This window comes from Elephantulus edwardii, unplaced genomic scaffold (assembly GCF_000299155.1).
Source record: "Elephantulus edwardii isolate Elephantulus edwardi_28Jun2011 unplaced genomic scaffold, EleEdw1.0 scaffold00280, whole genome shotgun sequence".
NCBI lineage: Eukaryota > Metazoa > Chordata > Mammalia > Macroscelidea > Macroscelididae > Elephantulus > Elephantulus edwardii.
Genome location: NW_006400030.1, coordinates 950216 through 976481, shown reverse-complemented (window position 1 = coordinate 976481; position 26266 = coordinate 950216). Strand labels below are relative to the sequence as shown.

Sequence of the window (26266 nt, the reverse complement as noted above, 5' to 3'; positions counted from 1 at the left end):
AGAAGAACAGGTCATAAAACAACACCCAACAACAACAGCAAGAAGCCCTAGACCTGATGGTTTTACTAGTGAATGCTATCAAACATTCAGGAAAGAGCTGTCACCAGTTCTGCACAAAGTATTTCAGAAAAATAGAAGAAGATGGAATACACTCAGACTCATTCAATGAAGCAGATGTATATCCCTAATGCCAAAGTCAAAGATACCACTAAAATAAAAAAAAATATATCTGTCATGAACATAGTTGCAAAAATCCTCAACAAAATTCTGGTCAGTAAAATCCAACAGTATACATATAAAAAAAGTAATTAATCATGACCAAGTGGTGATGAATAACTGAGGAATAACAGGTATGTAAGGATAGTTGAACATAAGAAAAAACACTGTAATTCATCACATTAACAAAGAACAGTACCTACATGTTTCTATCAATTGATGCAGAAAAGACCTTTGACAAAATTCAACAACGCTTCCTGATTAAAACACTCAACAAAATGGGAATAGAGAATACTTTTCGACATAGTAAAAAGTGTATATTCAAAACCAAGAACCAACATCACTCTCAATGGAGAGAAAGTCGTTCCCCTTGAGAACAGGAATGAGGCAAGAATGTACACTATCACCACTTCTAGTCAATATTATATTGAAAGTCTTAGCAAGAGCAGTAAGGCAAGAGACAAAAATAAGAGGTGTCCAAAGTGGCATAGAGGAGGTAAAACTATTTGTATATGAAGATGATATAATAGCACACTTGGAAAACTCTTAAGATTCAGGAAGAAAACTATTGGACATAGTCTACCGATTCAGAAAAGTGGCAGGATACAAGATCAACATACAAAAATCAGTTGGCTTTCTCTACAGTAACAAAAAGAATATGGAGATAAGAAACACAATAACAGTTACAATAGCTAATCACAAGGTGAAATACTTGAAAACAAATCTAAGTAGAGATACAAAAGACCAATACAAAGAAAATTACAAAACTTTACTGCAAGAAACTTGATTGCTAACACAATTAGAAATGCCCAGTTTACCCCCAGCTCTAGTGAATCACAAACACCCACCAGGATCCAACTATGCCAAGCTAAAGGCTCATTCACAGGTAGGACCAGACTGACTTTTAAATACAAAGGCCCGCCCACCAGATCTTGTTTGCCTACAATGAATTGAAAGAGGTCCATATTTGTTTCCATTCCCAAGAAAGATGATACAACTGAATGTGGAAATTATCAAACAATATCATTGATATCACATGCAAGCAAAATACTGCTGAAGAGCATTAAAAAATGGCTGGAACATAGATAAGAAACTGCCATAAGTTCAGGCAGGATTTAGAAGGGCTGTGACGCCAAGGATATCATTGCTAATGTCAGCTGGATCCTGGCTGAAAGTAAGAAATAACCAGAAGAATATCTATTTGTGCTTTATTGACTATGAAAAGGCATTTGACTATGTGGATCATGACAAGTTGTGGCTGACATTGAGAAAAATGGGAATCCCAGAGCACTTGATTGTGCTCATGAAGAACCTACACATGGATCAGGAGACTGCTGTGTGAACAGAGCAGGAGAGCACTGCATGGTTTGAAATTGAGAAGGGAATGTGTCAGGGTTGTATTCTCTCTCCATACCTGTTTGATATATATCCTGAGCAAATTATCCAAGAAGCTGGACTCAATGTGTGGCATCAGGGTTTGAGGGAGACTCATCAATAACCTGTGTTACGCAGTTGACACACAACCTTACTTGCTCAAAGTGAGGAGGACTTGAAGCACTTGTTCAAGAAGATCAAGGAATGCAGTCTTCAGTATGGATTGTGTCTCAATATCAAGAAAACTAAGATTTTTACCAGGGAATAGGCAGTGTCATGATGGATGGAGAGGAGATTGAAACTGTCAATAGCTTCATCTTGCTTGGATCCACAATTAACACCATTGGTATGAACAGTCAGGAAATAAGAAGACATATTGCACTGGGAAAATCTGCAGTTAGGGACCTTTGCAAATTATTGAAGAGTAGTTATGGCAGTTTGAGGTCTAAGGTGCATCTGATTCAGGCCATAGTCTTTCCTGTTACTAGCTATACATCTGAGACCTGGACAATGAATAGGGATGACAGAAAAATTGATGCCTTTGAGCTGTGTGTGTGGTGTTGGAGAAGAGCACTGAACATCCCATGGACAGCCAAGAGAACAAACAGATATGTCTTGGAGAGGGTACAGCCAGAGAGCTCTTTGGAGGCAAGGATGATGACACTTTGCCTCACATACTTTGGACATGTTGCTAAGAGGAGCTGTTCCTTAGAGAGGGATATGATGTTGGGAAGGGTAGAGGGTTGGCAGAGGAGAGGAAGACCCTCAACCACGTGGCTTGACACACACACTAACTGCTGCAATGGGCTGCTGTGTGTCAGGAAGTGTGAGGATGGCATAAGACAGAACAGGTTTCAGACCTTTTGTTCATAGGGTTGCTATGAGTTGTGCTCAACTTGATGACACCTAAAGATAACAACAACACAACTGCAAGAAACAAGAAAGAGACCTAGAGAAATAGAGGAATATACCATGTTCATGGAGAGAAAGACTCAATATCATGAAAATGACAATTCTGCCAAAGGCAATCTACATATGCAGTACAATCCCAATACAGATACCAGTTCCATTCTTCAGTGATACGGAATAGGCATTTTCCAATTTTGTTTGGAATGCAAGGATACCCCAAATAAGCAAAGCACTATGAAAAAAGAGAAGCAAGGTAGGAGGAATCACATTCTTTGATTTCAAATCCTACTACATAGCCATGGTAGTCAAGACAGTATGATACTGACACAGCGACAGACATGTAGATCAATGGAATAGAATTGGGAACCTAGAAATCCATTATTCTCCTTATGGTTAACTGATTTTTGACAAGGAGACAAAATAAGTGGGAGAAAAACAGGTTTATTAATAAACGGTGTTGGCAAAATTATAAAATCATCTTCAGAACACTGAAACAAGACCCACATCTCACACTATACATAGAAACTGACATAAGGTGGATCAAGGACTGAGGAGTAAAACCAAAGACAATAAAACTCATCAGAGAAAAGCTAGGAACTACTCTAGAAGCCCTAATCTACAGCATGAACAGACTTCTGAGTATTAAAAAACCCTACAAACAGGAGAAAATAAAATAGATGAATGGAACCTTCTAAAAATAAAATCCCTATGTGCATCAGAAAAATGTGTCCAGTAGGGTAAAAAGGAAACCCAACAGACTAGGAGAAAAAAAAATAGTAGTCAATGACATATAAGATACTTATATCTAAAATTTATAAAATACTCCAGCTCAGTGACAAGAAAAAAGTAAACAATCCAATTGCAAAATGGGCACAAGATGTGAACTTCTTCACCAAAGAAGAAATTCAGAAGGCAAACACACACATTAAGAAATGTTCAAAATCCCTAACTATCAGATAAATACAAATCAAAACAATTATGAGATATCATCTCACCCCAGCAACAATAGCACAGTTCAACAGCTAGCAAACAATGAAGACTGATAAGGTTGTGGAGAAGTTGGAACTCATTCACTGCTGATGGGAATATGACATGGTACAACCACTATGGAAGGTAGTCTAGAACTTTCTCAAATAGTTGGAAATAGAAATATTATTTGACCCAGCAAATCCACTACTGGGAATATATCCTAAAGAAACCATAGCTGTAACTCAAATCAGATATATGCACACCATATTTATTGCTGCATTGTGGAAGCCCAGGAGTATTGTATAAACTTTCATTATGAGATTATTGTCTGAGCTGATAGTGCCAAGTTTGCTTATCAACAAATTAATGGATAGGGGAAACTGACAAATTCACACGATGCAATATTATGCAGCATTTAAAAACAGTGAGCTTATAAATACTACACAACATGAATGAGGTTGAAGACATTATGCTTGGTAAACTATCTCGATCACAAAAGGACAAATACTGCATAATACTGGTGTTATAAAACAGGACTGGCATGGGGAGTTGGAAGAGAATAAGAAAATGGTATAGTTAATGAACACTGCATTGTAACAGATGGGAACTGTCTAACAGGAATGTATTATATGTATTAATAGATGGGTTTTCACCTCTATCTTCACATAGGGGTGATATCTTTATCACCTCTACTTTGCATTGTATTTCTTCTTCCCGAAACCCTGTATGCTCCTGCTGTTGTAGTTAGGTATCATTAAGTTAGCTCTGATTCATAGTGACCCTATACTGTGCAGAATGAAATCCTGCCTGATCCTCACAAATTCTGCTTTCTTTAAATCTATTATTGCAGCCACTGTCAGTTTCTCTCCTGAAGTTATTCCTCTTTTTTGCTGGCCCTCTATCTTCCTAAGTATCTTATCCTTTTCTACAGAGACTGACTCTTCCTAAAACATGCTCAGGGTATGAGTGATAAAGTTCCAACATCCTTACTTCCAAAAAGCACTCTGGCTGCACCTTTCCCAATATATATACCTGTTTGTTCTTTTCACAGTCCATGGGATATTTGGTATTCTCTTCCAATATCACAATTCAAAGGCATCAATTTTTCTTCTGTCATCCTTATTCACAGTCCAGCTCTCAGCAGCATAGCAAGTGACTGAAAAGACCGAGTCTGAATTAGGAGCACTTTGGTGCTCAAACTAACATCATTGCTCATCAGTAATTTGGAGAGACCCTTGCTGCAGACTTCCCTAGTGCAATATCAAGTTTATTGACTGTGGATCCAAGTTAGATGAAGTTAATTTTTTTTTCTCCATCTATCATGATGTTGCCAATAGGTCCAGTGGTGAGAATTTTTGTTTATTTTTTTTTGTTTGGTTTATATACATATATGGATGATAAAAGGAGAATTGATACCTTTGAGCTGTGGTGCTGGAGAAGAATATTGGATTTACCATGGACTGCTAAGAGAGCAAACAGATTCATCCTAGAGAAGTTGAAACCAGGATACTCCTTGAAGGCAAAAATTCTGAAGCTTTGTCTGACTTACTTTGGACATGTTGCATGGAGGGACCAGTCCTTGGAGGGTGATGTCATGTTGGGAGGGTGGAGGGACAGCGCAAGAGAGGAAGACCCTCAATGAGATGGACTGATTCAGTCACTGGGGTGATTGGGGTAGCTGTGTCAGAGACAATAAGATTGGTACAGGACAGATCAAGGTTTAGGACTGTTGTACATAGAGTTGCTGTGAGTCACAAGCGACTCGATGGCACATAACAACAACAACAATATATATACATACACATTTTTATAATTGTGGGTTTAATGAAAGTTTACAGAAAGGTTGGGTTTTCATTCAGTTGCTCATTTTTCTCCCTCTCCTTCCTTTCCCCCTTTTCTAGTTCTCTTTGTAATGCACTTCATTCCAGACTGTTGTCAAACATGTAATGCCTTATCTTTAGAAGAATGATTGCTAAAAAAGACATTAATTGTGCTCAGATTAGAGGTGAGGATCTGAGAACTCTCCTTTTGAAGTCTGACAGAGAAGGGTGAATATTTTAGTAGGATGGAAGAGATTTGAACATATTTGTAGGAGTAAAGGTGGAAAAGTTGGAGATACAGGAAAGAAATCAGAGTAATGCAATCTAGAACAATTGAAGGAACACTAGGAGAGAGACAGGTTAATTCTGAGACTGGGAGACAGAGGCAAAGATGAAAGTGAGTCTAGATGAGTTTGATGTGAATGGAATGGGAGTTAAGGACTTCTGAAACCCAATAAGTCATATTATCCAGTAACTTGAGTCTGAAAAGATGATGCAGATTATTCCTTTTATGTGTTCTCTACAATCCGGTTGCCTGGGTTCAAATTCAGGTCCTTACTTTCATAACTGGGTATTCTCAAGCAACTCTCAAAACCTCTCCATATTTCATTCTCCTCATGTTTAAGTTGCAGATTGTTCAGAGTTAAGAACTTGAACTGTAGAGCCAGATTCCCAGGGTCCAAATGACACCTCCACCACTTCTGGCTTAGCAGTGTGACTCTGACTCCGAGCTGTAGGAACAACTCCTTATCTGTAAGTCACTTGACCTTCCTGTGCCGTAGTTTTTTTCATCTGTAAAATGGGGACAATAATATCTACCTCAGTGAATCATCATGAAGATTAAGGATGTTAATATTTGTAAATGTCAGTCCTAAAACCATGAACTCTGCATAGGTTTTGAAAGGTGGTTTGGTAAATAGGGTGGTCAGCCTAATTGAGATCATTCTTGCTGTTTATTGCTATTGATTAGACTCCAATTCATGGTGATCTTGAGGAAGAAATATTGTCCAGACCTGCACTATCAAGTCCATCATAATGATGGACTACGTAGCTACTACTAGTTCCTTCTAACCTAGGACATTCACCTTCCAGCACCGTATCAGATGATACTCTTATGATCCATAGAGTGTTCATTGGCTAATATTCCAAAGTGGGTTACTAAGCTTTTCTTCCTAGTTTGTCTTAGCCTGGAAGCTCCACTGAAACTTGGATTGACTTGGGTGACCCCTGCTGATAGTTCAAATACTGCTAGCATAGTTTTCAGAATCTTAGAAACACACAGGATACTTTCACTATGATAGACTGATAAATGCAGGAGTGGAATTGAGATTTTTTTTTAAAATTTTATTATTTTTTTGTGTGTACCACCAAATCTGATCTGACTGGTAGATGAGATTGTCCCTCCTTCTCCAGCAGAGCATCTGGTGAATTTGAACCGTGTACCTCTGAGATTGCAGTGCAACTTCTTGCTACTAGGCCACCAGAGCTCCCTGAGATTTTTTTTTTAAAGGTAATAGATTTTGCACTGTTTTGTTTTTTTTCCCCCCACCTTCAGAAGTGTTCAGTTGTCAAGGTGTGTAAGTGAAAAAGAATTTTGTTTGGCTTTCAGGACATACTGCAAAAGGGAGTTGAGGGGTTGCCAAGTGAGCATAGTCATGGGAGCAGGTTGAACAGTAAAGAAGGGAGAATAGATGGAACCTGTAGTAACAAGAGAAACAGAGAAATCAACAGTGGAAAGGCTCACGTTTCGAAAAGAGCTTAGAGAACAGATGTAGTAAGAATCAAAGCAGGAGAAAGTTGAAATAGATTAACATTTATTATTTCTTAAATGGGAACATTCTAGAGGATGACAAGAATTGGTAGTTCAGGTATCAAGCAATCATGTTTGCTGTTAGCATATTCGATGATTAGCCTACTTGATAATCAAGCTCCCTTGGATAATTGCATAAATTTGGGTAAGAAAGAAAAGGAGATTATGAAACAACTTGCTAAGCCTTTCATAATTTTTGTTGTTGTTAGTTGCCACTGAGTAGTTTCTGATTCATGGTGAATCCATGTGTTTTAAAGTAATAGGAAGATAATAGTATAGAAAAGGCCAAATAATTGTAAACATCTGTTTTTCTCCCGTTTATATGATCATGTAAAATATTGGAAATGATTTGTACTTGGTGTCTGCTGAACTGATAAAAGACTTTGCTTAATGGAGTAATACTTGGATTTGCTGCCCTACTAAATTCTATACTCATATCTGATTCATAGAAGCAATAAGCTTATGAATATTCTATATGTATTGACTTAAAAAAAAAATCATTCAGCACTTATGATGCAGTAGTGTTGGTGACAGAGCATGAACACAGATGAAAATCATGTCTTCCAAGGGAAAGACAGACGATAAACCACTATTCTAACTATGTGTTTTGTTAAAAAACCAAACAACTCATTGCCCTTGAGCTGGAACCATCTTATAGTGAATTCTCCAGTGGGTGTTGAGAAGCTGTAAATCTCTTACAAGAGATTACTCATCTTCCACAGAGCCACTAGTAGATTTGAACTGCCAGAAAAGTACTGCCTTTGAGTTAGCAGTGAAGTCCATATAAACTGCACTATACCAAAGCTCCCTTTTTTCCAGGTAGTAGTAAATAGTATTTCATTAGGTTGTAGTAAATGATGGAGTTAAAAGGAGTATTCTGACATTAAGAAGCTGGAGTGATGAGAACTAACTTAAAGGAATAGCCACCAGATAGGTAGCAGGATGTATAAGAGAAGTTGGCATTCTGGAAGCCACATAAGGAAAATGTTTCACAGGCCTGCTTGGATATATGCACACTTATGGAAACATGTACACATATACCACACATCATATATGAAGACAGAATTATTGTTTCCCTCTTTTCAAATATTAAGTCACCTTCTTGTTGCCTTCTTTACCTCTAGCTACAAAACGGTCTTATGGTCTATGTCATAGATCTTTCTGGACAAATGGCTTTCTGTGAAGTTCTCGTGCATATATTTATTTGATAACACAAATGTGTAAGATCCATACTCATCACAATCTGAAGTTCAGCCTCTACTGAAGGTTTCGGGGTCTAAGAATTTTAAGATGGGGCTGCTTAAACATTTAGGGATAAATATACATTTAAAGTTCTAGAGGAAATGGACTAAGAGGGGAAAATATTTGCCTGAATGGGAGTGTGGGGACGGGATGCTGCCCAGAATATCAAGAGCAACACCCATCTAAACTTCACAGAAATTGTTATGAGTGAGTTAGTAATTAAAACTGATCGGATATCTGGCTGTCCTTTTCAACCAGAAGATGAATTTGAACCAAATTACCACCTCCATGGTTTAGTTTTGAAGAGAGAGAGCAAAAGAAAAACCATTTATATGTCTTTTCTGTTCAAAGGCCTCTTTTTGTGTTGTAGATCCCTGAAATGCCGGTAGAGGAGTCAGCCTTTCACATCCATTAAGGTTAGCCCTGAAACTGTTGAATTTGATCTCTTCCATTTGCCATCTGGATACAGTAGAGAAAAAGCTATTCTGCGTTAGGTTGCTGGACCCCATCCAGAAAATAATATGTCAGGGGCATCAAAGGCTCGAGGCACTTGGTCCAGTCTGTCTAATGATCACAGGCAGGGTCTGCTCTCCAGTTTTGTAGTTTGTTTTACTCTTGCAGTGACAATATATATCCCAGTAAAAGAGATCACAAGGATTTACTGCCAACTTGTCAAACCTGGGATTCTCCCATCACACACTTCAAAAAGGAATCAGGTTTTAATTGGGCAAAGCTTGATTTCCAAACTTGAGGAAGCACCATCCTCACTTGTCGCAATGTGCCCCCCCTTTCTGATGGACAGTACTTACTACAAGGACTTTAATTCATATGCTGTGTTATCACACACGCAAATACCAAATTTGCAATCTCTTTAAGAATGACTTCATTTGAAATCGTATTCATTATCTTCTTTATAAGTGGGCCCAATATCTGGCCAGCTAATGACCATGCTGGCAGCTTTCCAGGAATCTGACAGCCACATCTCATTATTCACACCAACTGGAGCCAATTGTGGCTGAATTTTCTTTTCTTTTATTCTGTTATTTAAAAATGTGGATAGGAAGCAACAGCAATGGCATGTCATTTGGTCTCTGCTGAGATCCAGAAGGAGCCCTGCATAATGGGGCCTGAAATATCAGGAAGCATATGGCTGCATTTTAAGGTAGCTGGAGGCCATCTAACGCAGAGCTCTGATAAAGGAGGCTTTGGTTTAGATGATTGCAGGATCTACTTTGGGATGAATTTATAGCTTCTTCAGCAGGTAAAATTGTAGGGAAATTGCCATTTTCTTTTTTAGTTAAGTAAGAGATGGCAAGAAGAGTTACTGAATCTTAGCAAAAAAATTCCTTTTCCTCAGCAACAGATAGGATCCCCAAGCTGCACCCCGAGGCAACTTCCAACTCACCTGAGTGGACCAAGGAAGCAGCAGAGACCCATGCTGGGTTCTGACCAGCTTACTGAAAGGGTAGCTCTCTGAAGAACAGCAGCATCCTGATTTCATACTTGCTCGTGTTCTCCCCTAGATCCAAAATGACAGCTTTTTCCTTAATTCTCTTCCAGTGTGTCAAACTGTTTCTTGTTAGCATTCCCATCTTATTATTTAGGAAGTTTACACTCAGAATCTTCCTGTTCTTGTCTCCTCTCACATCTCCTAGAGTTGAGAAATGATAAGTAGTTCTTCTAGATTAAATAAAAACAAATAAAATTCCTCTAAACCATGAATCAAGCAATGCAGTTGTCAATTCTTATTAAGATTATACATGCAAAGATGTGTGCACACACGTAGAGCTTCTGTTTGGTCACTTTGAGGCCTGTCCATCCCTTGTGGTAGGCTGGTGACTTGTTTTGCTTCAAATATTTATCTGTTGTCAGACCTCCTCCCTGGTTATTTTTCTGTTTTTATTATTAAAAGAGGAACATCTGTAATATCAAGTCACTTCTCAAGCTAGACTTTCTGCTCTGTCACCTCCTGCTTGTGTAATTTAATCGTCCTGTGCCTTGACCACTGTATACTTAAAATGGGAATTAAAAATGGTACCTGTTTTGGTGTATAATTCTAGCTTTCTGTGCAGGAAATCTGGTTTGCATTCGTGTCCTGTGCTCTTCTTGCATGGCCATCCCTAGTCTGTCATTGGCAACTTCTCTGTTTCTATTGCTGAACAGGTTTCAGCAGAGCTTCTAGACTAAGGCAGAGTTAGAAGAAACACTTAGCACTCTATTCTGGGTAATCGGACAATGAATGCTCTATGGTCGGATCTGTGACTGATCCGGGGGATGGTGTAGGTGCAGGCAGAATTTTGCCATGGGGTCAGGCAGCTAGCAGCAACAACATCATAGGCTTATAATAGTTAAGATATACCAAGCAAGCGGCCTAGTACAGTACTCAACATATATGTTGTTACTGGAGTTTTTTATAAAATAAATTTTTATTTTATACTTGTTTGGTTACAAAGGTCGTATAATAGTACGTTGAGAAGATTAAGAGGCTTAAACTTGAGCTGTAACAGAAGGTCCAGGAATGCAGACACTTGATGTTTGTTCACTTCTGTTTCACCAGTTCCTAGACAATGAGTGAGCATTGATACAAGGTGGGTCTGTCACCTATGGGAGCCAGAGGAGGGGGTCTTCCCTTTCTCTTCCTTCCGTAGTATGTGCAAGGAAAGACACATGACCTGGACTCTAGCAACAGGACTTGCTTGCCTAGGGCTTTGAATACTGCTGCAGCTGTGCTAGTTGCTATTGAATCAAGTCCAACTCATGATGGCTTATGTCTGGTAGGACAGCTTCGCAACATTTTCAAGGTCTTTTGAGAGTTGCTTGCCAGGTTTATCTTCCTAGATGCCTCTAGGTGGTTTTTCTTTTATTATTATCATTATACTAATTTACATACAAAATTTTAATACAGTGAGTTTTAAACTGCCAGCTTTTCTCATATTAGTTGAGCATGTAACTATTTGCACCACTCAGGGACTCTTTGAATCATAGAGAACTAAAGGAGGAAAAGGTGGTGGCTGATATTCACTGTAGCATTGGTCTAGATGCCAACAGTACCCAGTGGTAGTGGTGACACCCTAGCTGGGTGGTTCTTCTCCTTAACTTTTCTTCTTTAGTTGTTGCTGTTGTTGAGTGTCGTTCAATTGGCTCTGATTGATAGCAACCTCATACGCAACAGAACAAAACATGACCCAGTCCTGCCTCGTCTTCACACCCATCGCTGTTTCAGTCCATTGTTGCAGCCTTTGTGTAAGTTATCTCACTGAAGGTCTTTCTTCCTATTTTTCCCATGCTTCTACCTGTTTTAGTTCACTCACTCACTGTCATTGTCATCAGGTTGGAACTGACTCATAGCTAACCCTACAGTAGGTTTACGAGGCACTAAATCACTTGGAAGGAAATTGCTTATCTGTCTTCTTGGAGCTACTGGTGTATTCCAATCTCTAGAGAGGTGCAGCCTTTGGGTTAGCAGTACAGCTCTCTGTCTTAGCCCAAATAAATTTGTGCCTTACAGTGAAAAACCAAACCAAACCTGAGTGATATGTTGTCATTGCTGTTAGGTTAGAAGCACATTGGTTACACCTTCTCCAGGACATGTTGTTTGTTGTTATTAGATGCCAGCACGTCCAATACAACTCATAGAGACCCTGCAAACAACAGATCTGACCCTGCCCTATCCTGTGCCATCCTTATCATCTCTGACATCCTTGAGCCCATTGCCACAGTCATTGTGTCAATCCATCTTGTTGAGGGTCTTTCTCTTGTTCATTGACTTGCTACTTTTCCAAGCATGATATCCCTGTCCAAGAAATAGCCTCTCCTAGCAGCATGTCCAAAGTGTGTGAGACAAAGCTTCACCACCTTTGCCTCTAAGAAGCATTCTGGTTGCACTTTCTCCAAGACATGTCGGTATGCTCTTTTTGCAGTCCATGGGATATTTAGTACTCCAATACTGTAACTCAAAGCCATCGATTCCTCCTCTGTCGTTATTCATTGTCCAGCTCTCAGATGCATAGCAGGTGATTAGAAAGACAATGGCTTGAATCAGATGCTCCTTTGTCTTTAAATTAACATTATTACTCCTTAGGACTTTGGTGAGGTCCCAACAGCAGGCTTCCCCAGTGCTCTAAGTCTCCTGATCTCCTGACTACTGGTACCAAACCTTTTGATTGTGGACTCAAGTTAGATTAAATCATTGATAATTTCAGTCTCTCCTCCATCTATCGTGATGTTGCCTAGTGGCCCAATGGTGAGGATTTTTGTTTTCTTGATGTTGAGATGTAATTCTATTGCAGTCTGAAGTCCCTGATCTTTTGCAGCAAGCACTTCAAGTTCTCCTCACTTTCAGGACAAGATTGTGTCAGCTGCATAATGCAGGTTGTTATTGAGTCCTCCATACATACCCTTAACTCTGGAGCTTGTCACCCTAGGGATTATAAAACGTCACAAAGCTCAGTTTTTAGCATCCCGCTCACTGACTCCCCACGTACTGACCTATTTAAGGGCTTGCCTTCCAACTATCTATTAACCTCAGTGAAGTCCCCTCATCTACTGATCTGACTTCATTTTCTTATGATCTGTTCCATCACTGCTTCCTTCTTTCTTTATCATAATGACACTTTTGCAAATACCATAAATCCCTTTGCCAGTCTCTCTCTCCGTCATACTCACTCAGCAAAACACCAGCATGGTTAAACGCCCCTCTTCATTTGCTTCACCCTTATACTGAAATAGCCAAATCCTTCTTCAAAACACTATGTAGATTAATTGCCTCATCTTTAAACCCGTCACCAAAGTCTTGAACTTGTAACCTGTCAACTATTTCTCTAGTAAATTGGCTTACCTTACTCTCTGAGATGCTATTTTATTTCTACTCCTGGACCATTTCATACTTCCTCACATACTGATATCTTCTCACTTCAAACTTGGTTGAGAAAAATCAATCAATCAATCAATCAATCAACCAACCAACCAACCAACCAACCAACCAACCAACCAACCAACCAAAACAACACTTGGTTGAGAAAATAGAAACACTAATTCTCTTATTTCTCTCTCTGTCTCTGTGCCTCCCTTGCATTATTTCCATCAGCTTTACAATCTGGTCTAAGTTCAGAAATACTACATTCAGACCCATACAGAGTGCTCTAATATTATCATGTTATAGAACCATTTTTCAGCTTCCTTTATCTCCTTTTTTTTTTTCTCTTATTCATGCTACTTACTTAAAAACTTTTTTATATTTGTAGAGGCAGTATAAAACAGCCCATTTCAAGCTGGTTTCTACACCAAAATCTCTGCACCAGCTATTCTTATCAGAGTTTCCAGGTAACTTTTCAATGCCAAGTCTGAAAATATTCCATACTCCTTGATTAGCTGTTAGCATTTGACATAGTTGACTCCATTCTCCATCTTAAAACACCTACCTGCTATATGCCCCTTATTGCCCTCCTGCCTCCCTGGCTGTGCCTTGTAAGCCGCAATTACTGATTCTTCCTCCCTTCTGACCTCTGAGTTCTCGCCTTCTTTTACTTCACTCTCTCCCTAAATAATGTTATTTAGCCCCATGACTGTAAATAATACAAATATTGATGAATTCTAAAGTTGTACTTCTAACTCTCATTCATGTGTAAGTCTACATACATAATTAGCATTCTCACATAAAAGACTAGCAAACATTTTACACTTAATTTGTCCAAAGCACAATTTTTGGTGATCCTTCTCCCTCTTTTCCCACATCAGAGAAAATGGTACCCAATATCTGGCTAATAAAATCTGTTTCTGATCCCACCATTTCTCTTAGGCCTAGTTCATGTCTTATTGACTTTCCCTTTCAAATATTTTTTCAAATTTGTCCACGTCTCTCCATTTACCAAGACCCTAGTAAAGTCTTTGTCATTGCTAACTGCTGCTGCTGTGCTTTCTCTGCTTACATTTAGGATCTTCCTAATCCTTTAAAATATATATATATATATTCCCTCATGATGTTGTTGTTAGGTGCCATAGAGTAAAAACTGACTCCAAGCTTACCTGCCAGGGAGTTTTAGAGACTGTAAATTGCATGGGAGGAGATTGTCCATCTTTCTCCTGCAGAGCAGCTGGTGGATTTAAACCACCTTTGTTTGACAGCACAACTTCTAACCCACTAGGTCACCAGAGCTCCCTTATGTTGGTTAGTGCCATCAAGTCAACTGTGATTCTGCAACTCTGTGATCAACAGAGCCAAACCTTCCCTGTCCTTTACTGTCCTCATGTTCAAGCCCATTGGCTATTGTCACCACATTAATCCATGTTGTTGAGGATTTTCCTCACCTTCTCAGCATGATGAACTAGACCCTCCTGAGAGCATGCCCAAAGTATGAGAGATTAAGCTTGACCGTCTTTTCATCTAAGGATGTTCTTGGTTACACTTCTTTCAAGATAGACTTGTTTGTTCCTTTGGCAGTCCATGGGATATTTGTTAATCTTCGCCAACACCACAGTTCAAAGGTGTCATTTCTTCCACTGTATTCCTTCATCATTTCTTCATCTTTACCTCCTGAGAGCATGCCCAAAGTATGAGAGATTAAGCTTGACCGTCTTTTCATCTAAGGATGTTCTTGGTTACACTTCTTTCAAGATAGACTTGTTTGTTCCTTTGGCAGTCCATGGGATATTTGTTAATCTTCGCCAACACCACAGTTCAAAGGTGTCATTTCTTCCACTGTATTCCTTCATCATTTATTCATCTTTATTAATTGTGTAACTTTTACTTGCATAGAAACTAATTGAGTCCATCGCTTGTGTTAAGACTATCGTAATCTTTAAACTGACTCCCTTGCTCTTTAGTACTTTGGAGAGGTCCTTGACAGCAGATTTTCTCAATACAACAAGTCTTTTGATTTCTTAACTGCTGATACTGAGGGTGTTGATTGTAAATCCAAGTGGGATGAAAACATTGACAATTTCAATCTTTTCTTCAGCTATTAGGATGTTGCCTGTGGTCCAGTGGTAATGATTTTTGTTTTCTTGATATTGAGACATAATCCATACTGAAAGGTGTCATCTTTGATCTTTCGCAACAAGTGTTTCAAGTCATCTTCAGTTTCTGCAAGCCATCTGCATAACTCAGACTGTTGATTAGTCTTCCTTCAATCCTGATGCCACATTCTTGTTCATAAAGTCTGGTTTCTCAAATTATTTGCTCAGCATACAGATTGAATAAATAGGAAAAAGGATACAAACCTGACACACATCTTTCCCAATTTTAAACAATTTAATATTCCTTTGTTCTGTTCAGACAACTGAATAGACAACTGCTTCTGGTCTAAGTATAGGTTCCACATGAGCACAATTAAGTGTTCTGGGATTCCCAATCTTCTCAATGTTAGCCATTATTTATTATATTCTTCATACAGCCAAATGTCTTTGCATAGTCAATGAAACAGAATAATCTCCCTTATGCTCAGTAGCATAAAAATATTAAACTTAAAAATGTAAGAATTGGGAAATAAAATATGGTTTTAAATTACCAAGAAAAGCTTCTGTCTTTTCTTGATCTATAGTGATCCTTGTAAAAATGTAAATCAGATTATGTCACTTCTTAAAATCCATTATTCACTTCTTAAAGTTGCCAATCTCCTTGCCCTAACCGACAAAGCATTATGTGATCTGGCCCGTGTCTACTTTCCTGACCTCATTTCCTACCATTCCTCCCCCTTGCTCACTGCTCACCAGGTTCACTGGCTTCCTCTATGCTCTTGCTGGTTTTGTTTTTTGCCCCCCTGGAATATTTTTGCCTTTCTTCTTCATACAGCTGGTTCTCTTTCTTACTCATCAGGTAACAGTTCAAATGTCATATCCTCTAAGAAACTTTTTATATCTATTCTGTCTGAAGTAAGCATTTCTCTAAACCTTATTACTTTGCCTTGTTTTTCTTTAACAGCTCTGATCACATTCTGAAATTGTTGTTATTATTTGTTTACTTATTTGTTATCTCTTCCTTTAATTTAAGCACCTGGGACTTGTTATAGGTGTTCAGCAAATATTTGATAAAGAATGGATTGATGAATGAGTGAATAAATATTTTCAGAAAATTAATTACTTGAGACATCAGTTTTTATTTCATTTTTTACCAGAAATATGTTGCTTAGTTTAATGATTCTTTATGTTGCTATGACAAATAGTTCTTGAGAGGAAAAGAATGGAGATAAGGAGACTATTGTAAAAGTTAGTAGCAGGAGTGGTATCCACTTCCTAAACAACATGCCTCTGGAAACTATGAACTTTGAGAAATTACTATAGTTATAGAAAGTTGTCAGGTCTTTTGTTCATAGGGTCACTGTGAGTCGTGCTCAACTTGACGGCAGTCAACAACAACAGTATAAAATTAATGCAATGAGGAGAAAAGGATCCAAATATTCTGGATGTTGAACAATTAAAAAGAATTTGTTGCATTTACACATAGTGATTTGGGAGAATATCTACTGCTTATTATGAAGTGACATTAAAAGCCACTGCAGAAAAATATGTAAATCCAATTAAAAACAAACAAAATTCTACTATGTCATTTTTCTTTTCTTTGAAGAAAGTATGGATGGACACCACACCAGAGAGTCTTAATATTGATACTTAAGTTAAGTACAATATGAAGAAAGCGCTCTGGAGACTAAGGTGCATCTGATACAGGCCATGGTCTTTGCCATCACTTGTTATGCATCAGAGAGTTGGACAATAACTAGGGAGGATAGAAGGAGAATTGATGTCTTTGAGCTGTGGTGCTGGAGAAGAGTATTGAATGTACCATGGACTGCCAAGAAAACAAACAGATTCATCCTGGAGAGGATTAAACTGGGCTGCTTCTTGGAGGCAAGGATTCTGGGGCTTCGCCTGAGACATACTTTGGACATGTTATAAAGAGAGACAGGTCCTTGGAGAGGGACATCATGCTTGGGAGGGTGGAGGGACAGCGCAGGAGGGGAAGTCCCTCTATGAGGTGGATTGATTCAGTGACTGGGGTGATCGGGGTTGGTGTGTTGGAGGCAGTGCGATTGGCACAGGATAGAGTAGGGTTTAGGGCTGTTGTACAGAGGGTCGCTATGAGTAGCAAATGACTTTACAGCACATAACAACAACAACAACAATGCATATATATTTGAATTATTCTATTTATTACTTGATAATTCACAATATATATTTTACATATGCATATTACAAAGCAAAGAGAATGAAAGATGGTATTACAGTATGAGGCCATATTGTTGTTGTTATGTGCCATCGAGTTGACCACAGCTGATACCATCCCTTAGAACAAAAGATCTGAACCTTGCCTTCTGCATCATCTGTCATATATTTGAACACTTTTATTGTCACTGTGCCAGTCCATTTTGTTGACAATCTTCCTTTTTTTTTTTCATTGACATTCCACCCAGCATGATGTCTTTTTAAGGATTGGCCCCTCCTGACAACATTCTCATAGTATGTGAGATTAAGTTTCACTATCCTTGCCTCTAAGGAGCAGCCTGGTTCCATTTCCTCCAAGTTAGATTTGTTTATTTTTCTGGGAAATCCATAGGAGTCTCAGTACTCTTCTCCAACACCACAACTCAAAGGCATTGAATCTTCTGCTATTCATTGTCTAGTTCTCAGATGCATGTCAAAAGACTTTTGATTTCTTGATTGCTGGTAGTAAGGGTGTTGATTGTGATCCAAGTAGGATGAAATCGTTTGATCGATTGTTCATCTTCATTCATTTCTCCATATCATGATGTTGCTTGCCTTTCAGTCCAGGAATGAGGATTTTTGTTTTCTTGATGTTGAGATATAATCCATATTGAAAGCTGTAGTCTTTGATCTTCTGCAATAAGTGTTTCAAGCCCTCTTCACTTTGTGCAAGCAAGGCTGTGTTTTCTGCATAATGCAAGTTGTTGATGAATCTTTCGCCAATTCTAATCCACCTGTGTTTGGCGTTTTAGCAAATTATGTCTAGCATTGAGAAGAATGGGAATCCCAGATCATTTAATTGTGCTCATGTGAAACCTGTACCCTAGACTAAGAGACAGTTGTCTGAACAAACCCCGAGAGTTCACACATCTTCCTTCAAACTAAATATCTCCTTTCTAGAAGGTTCCAAAGGGCCAGTGCCATATGAGAATGAAAATAAGTTTTATAATCAATTAAGCATACCTCCCTATCTAATGAATAGCTTTAATAAACTTTATCAGATCGACGCTCTTCCCCTAAGCTCAAAGCAAAATGTTGAGATACTAGTTACCAGCTACCTGAGATAAGAGTGTGCCAGAGACCCAGTTGGATCGGGTGTATCTGAGCCCACAATTTGAAAAGGAACTTGAAAAGAAAATGGTATTATTTTGTGTATGCTCAAGATTTGTACATTGTTTTGACTTGGAACAAGACATAGCAGTAGTGTATGGTGTGGGCAGTGCTGGATGCAAAGGTTGAGCAGTTAGATCTTGCACATATTATTCTGCTGCTTACAGCCCTGGAATCTGCTCCAAGTTCAGAAATGCCATGCTTAGGTCCCAGTTATTAGCCATTTCCCTGGTCTCCAAGGAGCCTAGGCCTTCTTGCATTTGCCTTCTTATTAGATGGTCAGTAACCTTGGAAGAATTCAGATGTCCTTACCTAAAACTGAATTGTAAGTGTGTATGTTTGAGAGGCCTGGGAGCCCATGTTCAGGTATTTCATGAGAAGTAAATGAGGTAACAGGTGTAGTGGTTTGTGCTTTTTAAGACAGTAAAAGACTTTGAAGAGAAAGGAAAAAGACAGACACTGCTAAAAAAGAATTAGACAAAAAATGATCTTTTCTTTTTCCTTGGGAATAAAAAGCAACCTAAAAGTGAAATTCTCTCATTTACTCACCACCAAGAAATTATATATCTTTTAAAAATGAGAAATTACATATAGAGCACTTTGCAATATGCCGAAGCATCCTTTAGGTGAGGCTGGTAAAATGAGACATAGTTGCTGGGGTAAAAGGTGATTATCTATCATACAAAAGCATGGGCCTGTCTAGTTTAGCTTTAAGTCAGTGAACTGATATTCCAAATTGGTCATTTCCTCATGAAAGAAAGTTGAGATGATTCTGGCACCAAAGCATGCACATCTCCTCTGGCAGTTAACATTGGGAGGCTGCTGTGTTTCCTCATTGCTGTGAGGGACACTTTCAGGATCAAAGTTATTTGCTCCGTGTTGCTTTTGGTTGTTGAGAATTGTCACAGTGGAAACCCTGACCCTCTGAACCATGGCAGCAGAAGGTGAGCAAAAAAGGAACTAGATTCCAAAATATTTTGTTTCAAAGTATCATTTGTAATTCTGAAGCTATGTCAAACCATATGATATTGATTTGGGGATTCTTAATTTATTCTTTTTAAATATACCAACTTAAAAAAGCCCCATAAACAAAGTTCTATTCAGTTTTCTCATAAGTCCCATGTCTTCACTCAACTCAAAACAACCTGACCCTGTGGCTATCTGCTAGGTTTCCTGCATGGATTCTACCAGGATCCTGGTGGGTGCTGGTTCTTGTTTTTCAGAAAAGAGTAAAATTCCCTGTGTTGTCAGTTAGATGCTCACTCGTCTGAAGAACAGAACAGGTCAGAAATCAAACTGTGTTTATTCTGTGAGCTCCCTGTATGGTTGTGAGTACCTCCTAAACGTTACACTTGTTAAGTACCAAGAAGTGATAACTGACCCTCCAGTGGGTTTTCAGAAAGAGTAAATCACACTGGAGGAGATTGCCCATCTTTCTCCTAGAGTAGACAGTATGAACAATGGGTTCGCAGCAAGACTCCAGATGGTAACGTAAGATTCCTTGTATTCTAACGGAGTCAAACCACTGTATAAAGGGTTTGTTATTGTCATTGTTGTGTGTCATCGAGTTGCCTGCGACCCATAACAACCCTATGTACAGCAGCTCTGAAGCCTGCCCTGTCCTGAGCCAATCTCACTGATTCCGACACACCAACTCCCATTGCCCTAATTTCTGTATCAGTGCATCTTATCCAGTGTCTTCCTTTCCTATTCTCCACCCTTCCGTGAATGATGTCCTTCTCCAGGAACCAGTCTGTCCTGGCCATGTGCCCAAAGGATGTGAGATGGAGCTTCAAAATTCTAGCCTCCTACAAGAGCCTAGTAAAGTGCTTTGGAATTCCAATCTTTACTTTTTTTTTTTATGGTGCAGCCTGGATACAGCAAGTTTAATGTCTCTGCTGTACACTGAATTACCTCCCACTAGCTGATGTTAGATGGATCCTAGCTGAAAGCAGGGAATACCAGAAGAATGTCTTATCTGTTTTTCATTGATTATGCAAAGGCCTTTGACTGTGTGGATCATAGCAAACTGTGGCTGACTCTGAGAAGAATGGGAATCCCAGAACACTTGATTGTTCTAATATGAAACCTGTATTTGGACCAAGAGGCAGTCGTCAGAACAGAGCAGGGAAACACTGCATGGTTCAAAACTGGGCAAGGTGTATGCGTCCTATCTCCATACCTTTTCAACCTGTATGCAGAATAGATTATCCGAGAGGCTGGACTCTATGAGGACAAGTGTGGCTTCAGGATTGGTGGAAGATCTATTAACAGTCTGTGTTATACAGATGACACAACCCTGCTTGCCAAAACTGAGGAGGACCTGAAGCACTGGTGCAGAGGGTCAGGGACTGCAGCCATCAGGATGGATTGAGGCTCAGTGTCAAGAAGTAAAAGATTCTCACCACTGGACCAATTGGCAGCATCAGGATGGATGGTGAAGAGATTGATATTGTTAAAAACTTTAGTCTGCTTGGCTCCACGGTCAACACTCTTGGCACCAGTAGCCAGGAAAGCAAAAAATGTATTGCGATGGGAAAGTTGGCTGTTAGTGACCTCTCCAGGGTACTGAGGAGCAATGGTGTCACTCTGGAGACTAAGGTGCGTCTGATACAGGCTATGGTCTTTGCAATCACTTGTTATGCATCAGATATTTGGACAATGACTAGGGAGGGTAGAAGGAGAATTGATGCCTTTGAGCTGTGGTGCTGGAGAAGAGTATTGAGAGTACCATGGACTGCCAAGAAAACAAACAGATTCATCCTGGAGAGGGTTAAACCAGGCTGCCCCTTGGAGGCAAGCATCTGAGGCTTCATCTGACATACTTTGGACATGTTGTAAGGAGGGATCGGTCATTGAAGAAAGACATCATGCTTGGGAGTGTGGAGGAACTGTACAGGAAGGGAAGACCCTCTATGAGGTGGATTGATTCAGTGACTGGGGTAATCGGGATGGGTGCGATTGGCACAGGATAAAGCAGGGTTTAGTGCTTTTGTACATAGGGTCGCTATGAGTCACAAGTGATCGATGGCACATAACAACAATCATGCACTATGAAAGAGAACTCCTAGAGATGATCAAGGTAATCTTTCAAATATACAGATGACTGATACTGGCTTACAACTCTCAATTTTTTCTCCTTTTTGGGACAAGTTTATTTATTACATAGTAAATATAGGAATTCTATCAGAAAAATTCAAAGGTAATTGTGTCTTCTTTATTATTTAAAGTTGTTTTGTTAAAGTTCACAATTTTTTTTTTTTTTAAGAAAACCTATATCTTAGAACCATTCATTTCAGCAGCGACAGTTCTGACCGAAGGGGGGAAAAAAGAAAAAGTCTCTTAAGGCTTCAAAGGAAAAAGTAAAATCCTTTCATAAGAAAATAATAATGGATAATGACAGTTCAAATAGTACATGCTTTACTACTTCATCAATAAAAGACATATCATTAATATTTTCTTATTAAAGGAAATGGTATTTGCTAAACTTAAATTTGTATATTTCTAAGTGATTACAGCATGGTAAAAATATCAGCACTACTGTTATAAATGTAATAAATAAATGAAAGACAGGCAACCATGTGCAACGATTTTGTGTAATCAGTGCAAATATGATCTTAGTATTAGATTTTTCCCAGAACAAAGTAACAGTGACTTCATCTATGATTACACCCCCTTATTGATCTTGGCTGTTTGTTTATTTGACGTGGTTGAGCCAGTAATGCTTCTTGCATTTCACCTCCACTGAAACAGCCAAGAACATTAGTGACATTGAACACTAGTGACCAAAAACCACTTGAGATGTGGGATGCTATCAAGAACATCATAATGGAAGAAAGCAAAAGGCCATTATTTTTCAAAAAGGAAAAGCAAAACAGGAAAGAGAAGATCCAAATTGATGTCAGAAGAGACTTAGAAACTTGCTTTTGAATAGAAGAACTTAAGAGTTGAACAGAAAATTTTAAAGTTGACTTGAGAAGGAGGAGTAAAGTACTCATGAGATTTGCAGAGAGCTGGGGTTAGGAAACCAAGAGAAAAACACCCTCAGCATTTTTCAAGCTGAAAGAACTGAAGAAGACATTCAATCCTCAAGTTACAATAATGAAGGCATCTATAGACCAAAAAAATTGAGGGATGCAGGAAGTACCAAATGAAAGGAAAACACAATGTACCAAGAAAAAATTAGCCAGTCAATGTCCAGCTATTTCTGGAAATAGCATATGGTCAAGAATCAGTGGTACTGAAGGGACAAGCTCATGCTGCACTGAAGGCTGCACTGGTGATAAAACTGGCTTCAGAAATTGGCAGATGTATACAGTATTGCAAGTACTCATCTGTACTAAACAATTTACAAGACAGATACCTGACAAGCCAACTGATAGATACCCATATTTGTGGCCATTATGCAAATGGAGGGGGAAAAAACTGTGATCCAACAGAATGAAGAAGGTTTTAGACAATGTCATTAATATCATATACACATAAAATTTTACTGGCAGTAATTATAGTTGCAATAGCAAAACCATAGAGAATTGCGAGAAATGCAAACTCAATTCAGAAGAGAATATGGAATGAAGAATATCATTGCTGATATTGAATGCATAATTGACTAAAAACAGAAAATGTCAGAAAGATATTATCTGTGTCTTATTGACTCTGCAAAGGCATTTAACTATGCTACTCATAACAAATTGTGGATAACAGTATAAAGAATGTCAATTCCAGAACACTTAATTGTGTTAATAGAGAGACCCTGTACACAGACCAAGGGCAGTCATCTGAACAGAACAGAGAATTGCTATGCAGTTTAAAGCCAGCAAAGATTTGCGTGAAAAGATAGTGTCCTTTCACCATACCTATTTAATCTGTATACTGAACAAATAATCTGAGATTCTTGACTGTGTGAAGAAAGAATAAGGCATCAGGACAGAATGAAAATTCATTTAAAACCTTTAATATGTAGATGATACAACTTGCTTCCTGAATAGGACTTGAAACATTTTCTGATGAGGATCAAAGACTGCAGTCTTCAGTATGGATTATGCCTCAAAATAAGGAGGTAAAAAAAATCCTCACAGCTGCTATATCATGGTAAATGGAGAAGAAGATTGATGTGATGAAGTGTTTCTTTTTACTTGGATACAAAATTAACACCCACGTGGACATACTGCATAAGGCAAATCTTGTGCAAAAAAAAAAAAAAAAACAACCCCAACCCCTTTCCTTAAAGTGTTAAAGAGCAAAGATTCACTTTGAGAACTAAGATACACCTGACTCAAACTATGGTATTTTTTTATTAATTTTAATGAAAATTTACAGAGACTTTGGATTTCCTTTCATTCACTGTTGCACTTTTCTCCCTGCCCTCTCCTCCCCACTCAGTACACTCTTCTCTTTGAAAAGTAAAAAAAAAAGTTCCTCCATTTTTTTGCAATCCTTCCCCCCCAGGTCCACTCCACTATGCAGCCTTCTGCGCTTCTGTCATGACAGTAATACCTAATCACATATCCCTTTTAAACAGTTTTCTCCCTCATCTGTTTTCAGTGCAGTATACATAATTTATCCCATCTTTCTCAGTTTCCCCCCACCCCCAACCCCGATGTCAGTCCTGTTTTACAGCAGTGGCACTATGCAGTATTTGTCCCTTTGTGACTGAGATTTTCACTCAGCATAATGTCCTCCAGGGTCACCCATTTTGAATAATATTGCATGAGTTCCTTGTTTTTTTCAATGCAGCGTAGTATTCCATTGTATGACTATACCACAGCTTCTCTATCCATTTGTTTGTTGATGGGCACTTAGGTTATTGCCAACTCCTTGCTGTCATGAATAAAACCGTGATAAACATGGGTGTGCATATATCTGCTTGGGTGGCAGTTATGGTCTCTTTGGGGTATATTCCCAGTAGTGGAATTGCTGGGTCAAATGGTATCTTTATTTGCAACTTTTTTTTTTCTCATGGAAGAAACATTTTTAATTGTTGCAAAAAACATCTTTATGAAGTAGAAATTGGTTTCAATAACCTTTGTAAGAATATGTTCTAGAAACTGGAGGTAACTGGATGTAAAATTCTGGTAGCTATTTAATAGAACAGTCCCAGATGGTTTGGCTGAGGCCAATACCTAATGAGGACGAAAGCCTTGTCTATGGGGAATTTTGGGTGATACCTGGAGAAATATTACACTGTGCACAAACCAAATTGAATTGCTTTCACAACGGTTGTAAAGTTTCATACAGTAAAAGTTTTTTTCTATATGTACTTCAATTTCACAGCAAGAAGTGGTATAGAATACCTAAACATAGAAGAGAGCATTCATGCAAGATATCTAACTCCTTGATATAATAATGCATACAATTCAAAATGATTACACTATGATTACATGTAGGGCTTTCTACAACTACTAGGTGGTAGTTATGGAAAGCACTGCCCCCAGTATCAATATCTAGATAGCGGCCACCACCTTCTATTTGTTTTCTCTTTTTTGCGTTTTTTTCTTCATTTTTTCTTAATCAACTCTGCTATTGCTGCTTCTGCGCAAAACTGGTAAAAACAAAGTTGTAATCATTGAACAAAGCACTCTGACAATCAAGACGTTTAAAAACAACCTTCAATCTTCTGGGGTGAAGAAAGCACTGTGCGACATTTAGAACTCTGATTTACAAACAGGGTGGTCACAAATTTTCCTGGTTTGAAGACTTCCACAACTTTCCTTATCAGGTCTGACTTAAGTTTGTTTCAAAGCTAACATTAGAAAATTCTGGTTCTGAAGTGATGTGAATAGTCCAATAAGTTCTATCTGATTTCATTCCATTAATTGAATACCTGCAAGGATTGAACAGTGTGGCATCAATGACAGAACCTGGTATCAGGTCACGAATTCCACTCTCACGAGTGACATCCTTTCCAGTAACACCATCTTTCATGTAGAACTGGTCCATAACTGCCGGGTCAAGCTCACTCATCAGAATTTCCAGGATTTGATCTGGCTGACTGATTACCCGACTCTCTGGAAAATCCAGAGTATACAAGTACCAGCAGTCAGAATTCATACGTCCCATACAGTATGCTGCTCCATTTGGGAAAAATTGCATTAAGAAATTCTCTTTCTTCCTGGAAATTCTGGTGTGGGTACCCTTGGTGAGAAGGCTTCATGAAATTCTTACGAGAATAAAAGAAGCTTTGAATTGAGTCAAACCCACTGTAATCCCTAGCAAGCTTCAAGAGGGGAACCAGTGCTTTCAGCAAGAGGGTGGTACCGCATGTCTTCAAAATGAAACGGCTCTTGGAGACAAACATGCTACTCTCACTGAGTACATAGCTTCCTGCTTGTCAGTTTTTGTCACACTTATGATTGAACATTGCACATCCTTCAAAAGTATATCCCACTCGGATCTTGGGATGGTGCGAAATCCCCAGACCCTTGGTTCGCGTCGGGCTGCTGCCGGGAGAACCAAACCTCCAGCAGCTTCTCGGTCCCTTCGAAAAAATGTGCAGCTTCCATCACCGTGAGAACTAGCGAACAACCAACGACCACAGAAAATCAACTAAATTAAATCTCTTCTCCCCACTGCAATCCCAGAGGTATGCGGTTCAAATCCACCAGATGCTCTGCTGGAGAAG

General features: G+C 38.9%; 1 protein-coding gene and 1 pseudogene across 2 annotated transcripts in view; one reads left to right on the top strand and one right to left on the bottom strand.

The window, feature by feature from the left end:
* Window positions 1-26266, top strand: part of WARS2 (tryptophanyl tRNA synthetase 2, mitochondrial) — a 156488-nt gene that overhangs the window by 18660 nt on the left and 111562 nt on the right. The gene's annotated exons all lie outside the window — the stretch shown is intronic.
* On the bottom strand, window positions 25165-26147 carry LOC102853009 (annotated as a pseudogene).